Source organism: Arvicanthis niloticus, chromosome 1, assembly GCF_011762505.2.
Source record: "Arvicanthis niloticus isolate mArvNil1 chromosome 1, mArvNil1.pat.X, whole genome shotgun sequence".
Classification (NCBI taxonomy): Eukaryota; Metazoa; Chordata; class Mammalia; order Rodentia; family Muridae; genus Arvicanthis; species Arvicanthis niloticus.
The window spans coordinates 16,100,852-16,115,901 of NC_047658.1; the positions used below are offsets into that span (position 1 = coordinate 16,100,852).

At 38.8% G+C, this 15,050-nt stretch overlaps 1 non-coding gene and 1 pseudogene across 1 annotated transcript; both read left to right on the forward strand.

Annotated features, from left to right (window-relative positions):
• Window positions 1-15,050, forward strand: part of LOC117723826 (uncharacterized protein C2orf78 homolog) — a 62,748-nt pseudogene that overhangs the window by 3,339 nt on the left and 44,359 nt on the right.
• On the forward strand, window positions 8,551-8,654 carry LOC117699388 (U6 spliceosomal RNA). The gene has a single exon (XR_004605171.1). It is a non-coding gene; the product is annotated as a U6 spliceosomal RNA (small nuclear RNA).

The window sequence follows — 15,050 nt, forward strand, 5'->3', positions numbered from 1 at the left end:
TGTTCACAGCAGTAAAACCCTAAGACACTGATGTTCACTCCTTGTCAGCTTGGTTGCTTGCTCTGCCTCTTGACCTAGGGTTGATTTTATTTAGCTCTTGAATTATAGGTATGTGTTAGAGTTGAGCCAAATAAGTACTTGTCTACAGTAAACCGAAAGGTCTGGAATCAAAAGCTGAGCCATACCAGTCCACAATATCAATGTTTACAATGTAATCTAATATCTTTTAACACAGCCTCCATCACCCACACAGTCTCAAAATCAAACAGACCCTCCAGACACACAGGGAGCACCTTCTAAACACACACTTATCCTTCCTCAATTGCTTTTACCTCACAGACATACTCAGACTTCCAAATCCATGATGGTCTCCATGATAGGCATACACATTCCCAAATACAGGTGGTCCTCTTCCTATGGGGCCCCAGTTCTACTCTGGCTTCCCTACTGATGTGGGTACTCAGCATTCAGCATGAGGTCCTACGAGATCAGAGGAGGTGGGGCAAATCTTATTTACCAAATTCTAGGAAGGCCTCCCAAGGTCCCTGTGTCCATGGGTCCTTCTGGTGTCAGAGGAAACTGAAGCCAAGTTGGGAACCCTCTGACATCTCCCTGGTTTGCTCAAGGTGAGGGCACAGATGGTGAATTAGGTGGGACAGACAATATGCACCAGGTGTCATAACAGCTCTGGGGAGACTGTCCAGAGCTTGGTCTATGGCTAATCAGTATGGTTCCTGTTCTAATTTTCTTCTCTTTTTTTCCAGGCTAAAGAAAAGGTTGACTTGTAGGCAAGTCCTGTGTTGCTGAGTTTCATTTGTTCCCCTTGATCTCCTTGATATCCATCTAAGCACCTCATGGCACACAAAACAAACCTGAGTGTGAGAGGTTTTCATTCTCTCATAGTTGGTAGAGAGAATCAAATCCTACTCCATTACCCCATGGAAAACAGGCAGGGTTGTGCACACCAGTAATCCCAGAACTACAGATATTCAAGGTGCTCAAATACATAATTGTTTGTCTTGGTGAAGGTAATTTCACAAATTCAAATCTTCAAACTTGAAGCATGCCATGACTTTTGACTCTTCTGCTATCTTCTCTAGAGCTTTGTTGGTGGTCAAAATTTTCAGGCAGTTTGAGCATGCAAGATTTCCACAGTGGATCTGTCTTTCTGAACTTGAATTACATCACAGCATTCGATTTTCTGTCGAGAAAACTGCTACTCTGCTGATGGACCTGCCTTCAGCATCACAGGTGTGGCTTGTGTTCTGTGTATTTAGTACTTTGTGTTAGTCTCCAACCCTGGCAAATGGTTAACTGAAGTGCCTAGTCAACATCTCAAAGTGGACTTGGACACCAGATTCTTTCAGCATCCCTCAGTTCCTACCTGTTAAAGGGTATGGCTGACATACTCCACCACCTACTCTAACCTTTATGTGCAAGATCTGGGCTATTCTTCTCTCAGATGCCCTTCCAAAGATAACCTAGCCACTTTGGTTACTTGGCCTTTTTCATCTCCTGGCTTCTTGATATGGCTCTCCCATTTCTTTTCCTACCACTCCTTACATGGCCCAGCTCGTGGTCATGAATGCTGGTCTGGACACTCCAGAGGACCTTGTCTCTGGATATGGTATCTCTTTTATCTCCCCCACTATTCCATTTTCTCGTTTTCTCTTTAAATGTTTTTATTTTTTACATACATTACATCTGGACTACAGGTGCCCTTACCTCCAATTGTCCCAGATACATTCTGGGACAATGTCTCTACATTCCCTGTCTCCTAGATCTACTCCTCTTCCATTTCCCTTCAACAACTACAACAGCAACCACAACAACAACAGAGCAGGCCTCAGAGGGATAGCAATCATACAATGGCATAACAATTTACAGTAAAACTATTCACAGTCATGCCAATGCTTGACAAGGTGAAGGGAAAGTAAGAGGAAAAGTATCCCAAGCACATGCAAAAGAGTCAGAGTTACCCCCTACTCCTGCTGATGGGGGTGGGTCTCATAAGAACACACAAGAATTCGAGACATATTTGGTTTATTCTGGGACTCTTAGATGACTAACCTCTGGTTCTTGTCCATCCACACAGTCATCCACATGCAACCATAACATATATGTAGAGTACCTACACAGGGTCCATGATTTTCACTTCAGTCTATATGAGGACCTATGAACCCTTGGATAGTTGACTCTGTGGGTTGTGTTTTCATGATGTCCTCCACCCTTTTTGCTACTAGAATCCTTTCTCCCCACCTTCTTCAGGGTTATCTCAGTGCCTGAACTATGCCTCTTTGATGACTACTGGGCTAGGCAGAGTATCATAAAGAATCATTTCATTAATTTTTTTCCAGTCATATTTGGTTCTACCCTGCGTCTCTGGGCTGACTAGCCTCTTGTTCTTGGGGATCCACATAATGTTAGGTGTGGACTCCCTCTCTTGACTTGGGCCACAAGTTAGACCTGTCATTGATTGGTCACTCCCAAAAGTTTGGTGCCTCTATTACCCCAGCACAGGCAAGATAAATTGCCAGGTTTTATGGTTGTGTTGATGTCCTAGTACCACTGATGGTAGCCTTGCTTGATTTCAGAAGACAGACAGTTTCAGATCCATATCCCCCATTATTAAGAGATTTTTCTAGGGTCACTCTCATAGTTTACAGGGAATTTCTACTGCAGTAGGTTTCTACATAACTCTCTACATTCCTCCAGATTTCAGTTGCCTTCCTGTTACTCTCTCCCCTGATTCCCCTGCTTGAACCCTCCTATTCCCATCCCCATGTGCCCACAGTCTCCTCTCCCAGGGAGATCAATGCTGATCAAGTGTCTTTGTAGTAGCGTAGGGAATCCTTTGAGCCTATGCCCAAAAGTGGTATAGCAGAGCCTTGAGTTAGATCAATTTCCAATTCTCTGAGGAACCTCCATATTGATTTCCATGTGACTGAATAAATTCGCATTCCCACCAGCAATGGAGCAGTGTTCCCCTTGCTCCACATCTTTTCCTGCATGAGCTGTCACTTCTGTTATTGATCTTAGCTATATTGATAGGTAGAAGATGTAATCCCAAAGTAGTTTTCACTTGCATTTGCCTGACAGATAAGGCTGAAGAACATTTCTTTTTAGTGTTTCTCAGCCATTTGAGATTCTCACATCCAGAGTTTTCTGGTTAGATCTGTATCTAAACTTTATTGGATTATCTTGCTTTTTGGTGTCTAATTTTTGAATTCTTTATACATTCTGGGTATTAGTCCTCTGTAAGATGTAGGTATGGTAAAGGACTTTTGCCATTCTGAAGGCTGTCTTTTTGTCCTGTTGATAGTGTCTTTTGTCTTACATAGCTGTTCAGTTTCAAGAGGCTCCAATTTAGTAATTGTTGATGTTAGTGCCTGAGCTTTTGGTGTTCTGTTGAGGAAGTTGTCTCCTGTACCAATGCTTTCAAGGTTACTTTCCAATTTCTCTTCTATCAGGTTATGCCCATCCCATTTTATGTGTAGGATTTTGATCCATGTGGACTTGAGTTTGAAACAGGAGGAAAGATATGGGTCTTATATATGCAGATATCCAGTTAGGTGGATCAATTTGTTAAAGATGCTTTTTCCCCATTCTCTTTGTTAAAATTAAGTGGCCTTCGGTGTGTGCATTCATTTCTGGGTCTTCTATTTGAATCCATTGACTGACCTGCCTGTTTCTATACCAATTCCATGCAGTTTTTATTACTGTAGCTCTGTAACATAGCTTTAAATCAGAAATGGTGACACCTTTAGATATTCTTTTATTGTACAGGTTTGTTTTAGCAACTCTGGGTTTTTCATTTTTCCATATGATGTTGAATATTATCCTTTCAAGGTCTGTGCTATTATATCATATGCAAATAACTAGACTTTGTATTCTTCCTTTCCAGTTCACATCCCCTTGATCTCTTTCAGTATCTTATTGCTCCACCTACCACTTCAATTATGATATTGAATAGATATGGTGAAAGTGCACAGCATCATCTTTCTGATTTTAGTGGAATTATGTTGTGTTTCTCTCCATTTGGTTTGATGTTGGCTATTAACTTACTGTTAACTGCCTTTACTATATTGCAGTATGTCCCCTTTACCCATAATCTCTCCAAAACTTTTATCACAACGGGGTTTTGGTCCTTGTCAAACACATTTTTGGCATCAAGTGAGATGATTGTGTGGTTTTTTCTTTCAGTTTGTTTATATTGTGTATTATATTGATGGATATTTGTTTATTGAATAATACCTGCATCCCTGGAATTAAACCTATGTTATCATAGTGGATGGTTTCTTGTTGGATTCGGTTTTCAAATATTTTATTGAGTACATTTACCTCAATATTTATATGGGAAATTGGCCTGAAATTTGCTGGATTTTTGTGCAAGGTAATTGTAGCACATAGACTGAGTTTGGCAGTGCTCCTTCTGTTTCTATTTTGTGGAATAGTGTGAGGAGTATTAACCTTAGCTCTTATTCAAAGGTCTGGTAGAATTCTGCACTAATACCATCTGGCCCCAATACTTTTTTTTGGTTGGTAGACTTTTAATCACTCCTTCTACGTTTTTAGGTATTATTAGATTATTCAGCATGTTTATCTGATCTTAACTTAGCTTTGGTAGTTAGTATCTGTCTAGAAATTCATCCATTTTATTTAGATATTCCAATTTTGTGGAATATGGGCTTTTGAATTAAGACTTAAGGATTTTTGAATTTCCTCAGTGTCTGATGTTATGTCTTCGTTTTCATTTGAGATTTTGTTAATTAGAGTAGTGTCTGTTTTTAGTTTGTTTAAAGGTTCGTAACCTTGCTAATTTTTTTAAAAGAAGATTTAAATTAGAAGATTTTTAAAAGGTTTTGTTAATTCATGTATTGTTTTCTGTGTTTCTAATGGATTTATTTCAGACCTGAGACTGATTATTTCCTGCTGTCTACTCCTCTTGGGCATGTTTTCCTTTTTTTTTGCCTAGTATTGTCAGATGTACTTTTGTTAGTTTGAGAAGTCTCCATTATTTTTTATGAGTGCACTTAGTTCTATACATTTTCCTCTTACCACTGTTTTAATAGTGTTCTTGGGTAGAATTTAAGGGTTCTTTGGAAAGTCAGTTGTGTGGAATGGTCTTTTCTTGGTACAAACATGTGAAGGAGTGTTTTCCTGAAGTGGACACAGGTGGAAGGCTAAGACAAACTCATGAATGAATGTTAGACTGAAGCAGGCACAAGAAAAATGATGTTCTCTTATAGCAAAAACATGAAAGGACACATGATCAACGATTCTTTGCTGATGACATATTGGTCCACCTTCCACTGAGTAATTGAACTCCATTTATTGGGACTCCATAGTGAGGAACATACCAAAAATCTTCAGGTGGTGTGCTATAGTTTCTTTCCAGTTCTATGGGCTGAATAGCAGAGTGATGTCAGCTAAGACAGACTCACATGATGAATCAAGACACAAGGAGAATATATGATATTTGGAGGAAGTATTAAAAGGACTGGATGGACAGTGATGGAGGCTAAGATAATTTTGCTTATAGAGCTGGCTGTACAATACTTATTAGTCTTTTTTGTTATCCTTTCTTTTCCACTATCTCTTGTAGGTAGTGGGGTAAAAGGGAGGTTTCCACAAACATGTGAGCTTTCTGTAGTTTTTGTTATTGTAGAAGTCCAGCTTTAATCCATGGTGATCTGATAAGATGCATGGGTTATTTCAGTCTTCTTTTATTTGTTGAAGTTTGCTTTGCAGATTTGTGCTTTGCTGAGAGAGGCAAACTTCTTTGGGTGTGTCTGTTGGTCCCTTTTGCTGACTTGTGCTGAGGCTGAGGCCTGGCTGATTGTGTTAGGTAGTTGCTACCAATACTGATTTGCTATTCTCAAACTGCTGAACTGGACTGTTGTTATAATAGTGAAGTGTTTACAAGTGGATCATGCTGTGCTGCTGACCTGTGAACTGAACAGCTGACTTCCAGACAACAGAGATGGGAGTTGCTCCAAAGAACTATTTCTAGAAACGTCTACATCCTCCCTATCCTTCTTTCCCCACTATCTCTTGTAGGTATGGGGCTAAAAGGGAGGTTGTCACAAATATGTGAGCTTTCTATAGTTTTTGTAATTTTTAAAGTCCAGCTTTAATCCCCAGGGATCTGATAATATGTACGGGTTATTTCCGTCTTCTTGTATCTGTTGAAGTTTGCTTTGTGACCAATTATATGGTAAATTTTGGAGAAAAGTTCCATGAAGTGCTGAGAAGAAGGTGTATTCTTTTGTGTTAGGGTAAAATATTCAATAGATACCTGTTAGGTCCATAACTAAACTTTACTTGAATCATAACTTTATTATAGTTTCATTGTTTCTCTGTTTAGTTTCTGTCTTGATGACCTGTTCATTGGTGAGAATGGGGTGTTGTGGTGTCCCACTATTAATGTGTGTGGTTCAATGCATAATTTAAGTTTAGTAATGTTTCTTTTATGAATGTTGGTGCACTTGGAGAATAAATGTTTAGAACTGAGATGTCCTCTTATTAAACTTTTCCTTTAATTAGTGTGAAGTGTCCTTCCCTGTCTCTTTTGATTGCTTTCAGCTAAAAGTCTATTTTATTGGATATTAGAATGGCTACTCCAGTTTATGTCTTGGGTTCATTTCCTTGGAAAAGCATTTTCTAGCCCTTTATACTGAGATAATGACTATCTTTGTTGGTGCAATGTGTCTCTTGTATACAGCATGATGGAGGATTTTTTTGGTAAGTTAATTAGGATTAGTTTAATGGCAATAAATATTTTATTGGATATTTTATTTGTTTACATTTCAGATATTATCCCTTTTCCCCATTTACCCCTAGAAACCCCTTGTTGCATCCTCCCCCTCCTTTTTGCTTTTATACTATTTTAATTACATGCAACTATTAAGGTCAGTTGTTTATTGCCTTGCTTGGTTTTTGACTATTTGTGTTTATTGTGTTGATTGTTCCTTGACTATTTGCATCAATTGTATTGATGGATTATTTTGATGCAACAATTATTTTAGCCTATGTGTTGGAGAATTGAGTCCATTGATGGTGAGAGATATTAATTACCAATGATTGTTAATTCCTGTTATTTTGATATTAGTCTTGGTTGTTATTTTGATGTTAGTCTTGGTTGAGTGTGTGCGCACACACGTGTTTGTGTTTGTATTTTATGGATTTTAATGGTATGAAATTATTATTTCTTGTGTTTTCTTGAGTATAGTTAACCTCATTTTATTGGACTTTTCCTTCTGCTAGCCTCTGTAGGGCTGGGTTAGAGGAAAGGCATTGTTTAAATCTATCTGGTTTTGTCATGGAATATCTTGGTTTCTTCATGTGTGTTGATTGAGAGCTTTACTGTATACTGTAGCCTGGGCTGACAGCTCTTGCCTCTTAGGGTCTGCAGGTCCTCTGCCCAAAAAGTCTTCATCAATGAACTTTATAAAAGCATTGCCATGATCTTTTAGGCTAAAAGTCATATGAAGAGGGAATGCTACACTTCCTTTATTACTTTCTTTAAACAGCTAACACCTCAGACTTCATGGCTTTTGTTGGTCTCCTTCAATCTTCTCTTCAAAATTTTTTTTTTTACCTCAGAATCATACCTTCATATTGGCTACTCCCTAATTCATGACATCACTTTCTCTTTCAGCCTACCAGTATCTGGTAGAATCCTGGGGTTTCCATGGAGCTACCTATAAAAAGAATTAGACCAGGGGCCACCTATGACCAGTGAGCACTCTTTGCTAGTGGACAGAGGGTCCAGTTTGGAGAGAAGATCAGTCAAGAACAATAATTTATCTTGCTCCATTGTAACATGAATTACTGCTAGTCCCTCCTACACTTGCCCTGACCATGTCAGGTAAGAAAGGAAACTTTAAAACGTTGATCATATTTTTTCCTTATTTTTAGTGTAAGTTTAAATTCTCAAGAGACTATGGATACTAGATATACAGATATCTCAAGTTGAATGGCACATTAGCTTTTGTTCTTATTAAGAATGTGACTTTGGAGAGACTTCACTCTCAACTGATTCTTTGTCTGCTTCAGGGAGATTGGCAGTATAACTATGCTCAGAGCACCATATAGTTGTGTCTTAAGAGGCAAGTAAACAGGAAAAATATTCAGGTAATATTGATAGTGTTAAATATAAAAAAATGAGAACTGGCTTGAAGAATCTAGCACTCCTTACCATGAATGTGATGGCCTCTCTACACTACTGCTTCCCTGTTATTGTTCAAATTCAGTGCTGTTCTAAACGTATCTTTCACATAGTTATGGTGGTACACCTGTATTCATATTATATGTGAGTATAATAAACAGCTTCATCAATGAACACAGCAGGTAGTGGTTGAAATACTGAAAATCAGATTAAGTCTACCCTGGTCTACAGTGGTTCTGTCTTGACACACAAAAAATAAAAAAATACAGAAAGAGACTGATTGACATATTTTATTTATTTTTATCTTTTGTAGTCAAATAATGTAGCTTTTGTTTATTGAAGGAGAGGGAGAAGTTCAAGTTCATCAGCTGTAATTTATTGTGCTCACTTCGGCAGCACATATACTAAAATTGGAATGATACAGAGAAGATTAGCATGGACCCTGCACAAGGATTGACATATTTTAGATAACTTGGTCTATCTTAGGTAAAAAGAGAATGTGGGAGAATTTAAGAGGGAACTGGGCTCTGTCAAGGTAGTTAATGTAGTGAAAGAAATCATGTGGCTGGTATATAAAAGATAGACCCACAGGACCTGGTGAGAAGGAAAAAGTCTAAAGTATAAAGATGAGGGGATAGAAAACAGAGATATCAAAGATGTAAAAACCTCAGATATTATCCTAAAGGAACATCGAGATAATTTAAGACCAAATATTGCAGACAACCACAGATTTCAAATCAAAAGAATTAAGGCATTTCCCAAGTCTTGTCTAGGCAACCACACTGTTGAAATTTGTCTGGGTGGTGGTTCCCTGTTATATAGAGGACACAATCTCACTCTGCTCCCGGGTTCCTACAATCTCTCATATCTTGTGATGTGTTCACTAAGTCTTGTGTACACTGGTTTTTTTTGGATAATATCAGATGGGGCTGTCATCACAGTCACTTGGTCTCTGTGCAGCACTGACACAGAACAGGGAATTCTCACAATGCTTCCCCTCTAAAAAAATTATAGGCAAGTAGCAGTAACAGAGGGAGTATTAGTTTCATTCAGGGTTGAATTTCTAATATGTTATCAAATACCAATGTACCAGCTCTAAGCACAGAAAAGCACCCTGAAATATTATCAGCATGTTATATTTAAAAAGTCATATACACATATGTATCTAATAGTTATACTTAAATGATAAGAGGAAATGAATTATAGAAGGAGTGGTAGGAGCAGAATAGAACTTAGAAGGAGACAGGGTAATTAAGTATTCATATATCAAATCCCTGATATACTTTTTTAAAGCTCAGAATAAAAGTAAGCTTGGTAGCATTGGCAGACATCTATGATGCCACCATTCTGGAGGCAGAAGCAGGTTAAGAGCAGTCTTTGTGATTCTAAGGACAGCCTTATTTAAGTAGGGAGAACCTGTCTCTTTACATAAAGTAAGATATGTACAGAACAGGGCAAAGGCAGGGGCATGAGAAGTTGTCTTAGACTCTCCTATGCCTGAATACTTCTGTTATAGGACCCAGATATTAGATCATAGCACCACAGGTATGAGGGCAAGACAAAGCAGATGAAAATGGACTGTGCTTAGATTAGCACAAAGGTTACCAAGTTAATTAGGATCTGATTGCCTACACAGGAAAAACAGGTATGAAGTGAGTGTCATCCTGTCCAGTACCAAGAATTAGTCTGAACCTTTGCAATTGGAATGTTTGAGGCAACACTGGTCTTAGACTCACTCTTTCAGGCAGTAGAAACTGGAGATATCACTGCTTCCTACATAACACTAGAAAGCTATCCGACGGTCCTCTTCCTCCCTATAGAAAATTTCCAAAGCACACCTTTCTTTGGGACAGAAAGTACTTTGCAGCCCTTTCTGCCTGTGCTGAACAACTTCACACCCTCAGGAACTGTATGCAACTACTCCAGTGTCTCCATCCCAGCTGTGAGTTCAGCATGGCTCCTGCCATCAGCATCCAGCACTTCTCTCCAGCAACTCATGGTCATTGCCTACCTTATACCCCATGCTACCATGACTATACTGACAGTGCTGACTGACCAGGGCCACGTCTCCAACTCCACACTCTCCTGTCCAGGTATTCTTGAGTGGGATATCACAGGAAGCACAGGCAGGAGGGCAGGTACACTCTAGGAAATCATTGTGACATCATTGACCAGGACACCAAATTGTCCTTATCTATGATCGTCCAGTGTGATAAAATTTTAGATCCCAATGCCATAGTTCTTCTCTATCCAACACAGTCTGCCAGCTTTGTCCAGCTAACTATCTCTGGTGCTAAATCAAGGATACAGCCTAGTACATTTAAACCAGTAGGGTAGCCAGGTCTATTATTGTAAGCACAACAACTTGGACTCTCTGATAGCTGGAGAACTCAGGCAGTGCCTTCATGCCTACGACTCTGTGTCTTACCCTGAGAATCAGACCTCTGCACCACCAAGATGTGATGGCACTTAAGGAAATCCAGCAAAGAAATGTCCAAACATCTCTCTCTACGTCTGCCATCATCTATTGCACATCTGCTCAAGCCATGCTAGACAACATTTTTCTGAGTAAGTATTGAGCCAGGAAGGGAAGAAGTGTGATCAGTATTCCAAGGAAACTCAGCTCTACCTTTCGGTAATGGACATCCCACACAGAGGGGAATGTTGGTCCTTCCAGGTTAAGTACAGCTGTGGCTTTCCATCTCCACCTTCAGACTCTGTCGCGAGAGAGAATGCAAGACATAATGAGTAGTATCCATACTGAATTAAGTGATGCCCACAGAGCACATCACACTCACACATCAGTGCCCAATGTGATCAGTCTCATGCCCCAACAACACTGTAATCAACTCTTTCCTGGTATGTTGCTCAGAGTTCTAGTGGACACCAAAGTAATATGTGTGTGTGTGTGTGTGTGTGTGTGTGTGTGTGTGTGTATCACTGGATAGTCCATGAGTCAAAATCTTTCTTCAGTGCAATGCAGCTGAGAATCTGTCCAGGAGGACATATTCCTCTCAGATTCTAACCACTTGTCCTAGCATTCTCTTACACTTAAAATCATATAGGGAGTTAGGTACAGTACATGTCCCATTTCTAAGTTAGCCAAACTGCTACTTCTTTTTTTTCTTTTCCTGTGTATTTTAGAGGTGATCCATAGTCAAGATTATAAAATTACATACACATGTTCTCTAATACTGAGTCACACCCAAGCCCAAAGCTTTCAGTTTTTTAAACCAGTTTTTATGTCACTTGTAATAAGTTTGTGAAACATGGGGCTGGAGGAAAGCCTCTGTTGTTGAAATTCTTCCATGGATTTGGATAACTAAATCCACTTAAAATCCAGGTTTTTTGATGGTGTCTGTGTAATGCTGTTAGTATAAGTTTTTAGAGACAAGTAAGTTCTCAGAAATTACTGGCCAGATAACCCACATAATTGTAAAGCTCTGAGGAAATGAAAGGCAATATATCTTTTTACACAAAGAGTAAGGCAAGTGAGATCCACACACCAAGGGAATTCTGTGACCTTCCCATGTTGGCTATATGTGTACACACCACACAAACACATAGGAGCACAATATCATCTTAGAAAACCTGACATGGCATGAATACCCGAAACAACAGAGCAGTCACTATCTTTCTGAAAACATAGCAGACAGCTCATAGAATGCCTGTCCCATGGCTGCAGAGGCCAGTTTCCTGTGGTGCTACAAAAGAAGGAGAAAATCTCATTTACCATGTACTGACTTCTTCCTTGACTCTTTTGCAGTGGTGAAACTGGAGAAGTCGCTGGGATTGTCTCCTTCAGGCCAAACACTTTGTCTGCTGCAGAGTCCAGAATTCTACACCACTTGCACCCAGGTTTCCCAGAGAAAGACACCATCTGTTGATGGGGACAGGACATTCACATTCTGTGAACAGTCTTCTCACAGTCCATCACAAAAGAACAGAGGCCATAGAGGGAGGCCATGAAGAGGCAGGCCCAACAGGAATGCCAGAATGCTGCCAAGTACACCTCCCCTTGGAAACTTTTGATTTTTCCTCAGAAGAAGAAGGATATGGAAAAAAATTCAATATTATGGCTATGCAATGTAAGAGCTACCCAGATATTTGTAACAAATTGTTTTTCCATGTGGACAAGGATAAATACAGACAATGATACATATGTATACATGGAGTTTCAAGTATTATGTGAATGTGTAGTGACACAGGTACATCTGTAGTTATGTGAATATTTGAATAGTAAAATTGACTGGAGAAATTTAAGTCAATTCTTTAATTCATAGTATAGAGAGAGGATTGGTTTTTATTCTCATAACTTTGATATTAAAATTTTAGGTTGCTCAAGTAATACATGTTACACATCATATAATGTAAAACTGATAATATTTAATATTAAATCAATTTATCAATAGCTATAGCAGTGATAAAATTATTCTCCTTGAGTTTATTTACATTGTACTCTTCACTGAGCATGGTATGTCTCCTAAAATTTATACTGTACTGTGAAGACACTCAAGCTGTTACCACAGTTCCTCCCATTTCTAACCTCTCAACCCAGCCCTTAACCATTATTATGAAACAGAAGTCTTCCTGCTGTTTCATAAGATGAAATATAGCCTTTCATGTATATGCCACCTAGCACTCATAAACGAGAAAAATTAAGGATGACTATGTTTCAGAAATGGGTTGAATTGGATTCTGAAAACACCCATTTAATATTTTCTTTTATTGTCTGTGTCTCCTCTGCATATATACTTTTGGCAACACGTGAATATAGTTCCAACACAGGGAAGAAAAGGGCATCAGAACTCTGGTTCTGGAATTGAGGAAGGTTGAAAAGCACCATGAGAGTGCTAGTAACTCAGACTGGGGACTCTGCAAGAACAATATGTGTTCTTATATGCTGAGACATCTCACCTGACCCAGGCTGATTCAGATTCTTATAAATAAAATGACTTTATTTTCTTTATGGCTGAAAACACATCTTCATCTATGTCCATCACATTTTCCTCACCTATGGTGATTGGGACTCTAAACTTCGTTCCCTAATGTATTACAGAAATGGCTGTAATCATCACTGATGCACAAGCATCTCTCCAGTATGTTGAGTTCTTTGGATGGTATACCTGCACCATTTGGTTGGCCAGGTTTTGGCTTTTGGAGAACCCTCCAAACTGACAACCAAACAGGCTGGAACACTTCACAACACCACCAGCAGTGCATAGCTTCCTGTGTACTCCCACAGAGGTGTTTGTTATTCCTTTTCTAATTGACCTTCGATGACATTCCCCGAAGTTTCACTGTACAATTTTTATTCTTCCTGAGTCTGAAGAAATTTTTATTTGCTTTCAACCAACTGGGTTGCCTTTCTTCATATGATGTGGATATTTTTTCTAATTGTAAATAATCTAGATACTAATCTTCTGTCTAAGATATCTATAGGAAATATCTGCACCTGTATTGAGGCCATCTCAACTCCTTTGTTAGCTGGGAAGGATCCCTTTAATTCCCAGAGAAACCATTTGTGAACTGTCAGTATTTCTCACATGGCTGGAGATCTTCTACATCCTTGCCTATCCCTGTACCTTGAAGTCTATGTGCTACTCTGTGCTCTGACAGTTTCAATCTTGTTACAGTTAGGGCTCTGATGGCATTGCCTTTCTCAAGGGTGATGTTTGGCAAGCTAATTATGTGTTTACTTTTCCTTTTTATTTTCTCTTCATAGCACTAGACCTCCTGAAACTAACTACATAGACTAGGATATTGTTGAACTCACAGGAATCTGCCCCCTTCCACACCTAACTCTGCCTATACGCCTACCTCCAGAGGGCTAGAGATAAAGGAATACTATGCCATGCCAGGTAGAATCATGTTTCTTTCTTTATATAAGGATATCTTATATTCACATCATTTGATGATGAGGTAATATTTTAGCCAAAGTGCATTTTTGTTATCTATCTAAAAACACAAAAGATTTAACTAATGTGTTTACAACTGGAAGTCAACTCAGATTCATTTATCTAATATCTAGTTTATGTCATTAGTAGGCTATATTACCTATCATGGCAGTGACAAATGGCCTCATATGGGGTGTGGTTTTTCTATCTAGGATATTTTGTACTTTCTGTTAATGACAAGATTGCTTTTTCTTCTGGGAAACTGAAGTCAGAATTTTACTGGTTTATTGTATTCCAGCTTTGATAGATTTTCATAGATTGGCTATTTTCAAAATAATACATTGACATCACCTGTAAATGCCTGATACTGTTCAATCAAACAAGGGCTATTTGCTGTCTAAAGTAACTGTTGGAGAGAACATTAACAAGGCCAGCATCAAAAGGCCCAACCACCTGAATCACATTATCTTCACACGGGCAGGTTTGGGTAGAAGGGAAGAATAGAAAGCATTAGATTAGGGAGGTCTTTAATTATATCATTCATCATGTACTGCTTTAACTCCAGATATGGGCACTGGCATGGAAACGCTGTGCTTTTGATGTAAGAGCACATGATTCTTTGAATTTTCTCAGTGTCTGTTATGCCTCCCTTTTCATTTCTGATTTTATTTAGAGAGTGTCCCTCTGACTTTTGGTTAAGGGTTTGTCTATCTTGTTCATTTCCTCAAAGGCTCGCTCTTGGTTTCATTGATTCTTTGTGTTGTTTTGTTTCTAACTAATTTCAGTCCTGAATTTATTTCCTGCCTTTTAGTCCTCTTTGGTGCAATTGTTTTTTTTTCTAGAGCTTTCAGATGTACATTTAAATTGCTGGTATGAAAAATTATAATCTTTTATGAAGGCACTTATTGTGCTATGAAGTTTCCTCTTAGCACTTTCCCTGTGTCATATAAATTTGGGTATGTTATGCCTTCATTTTCATTGAA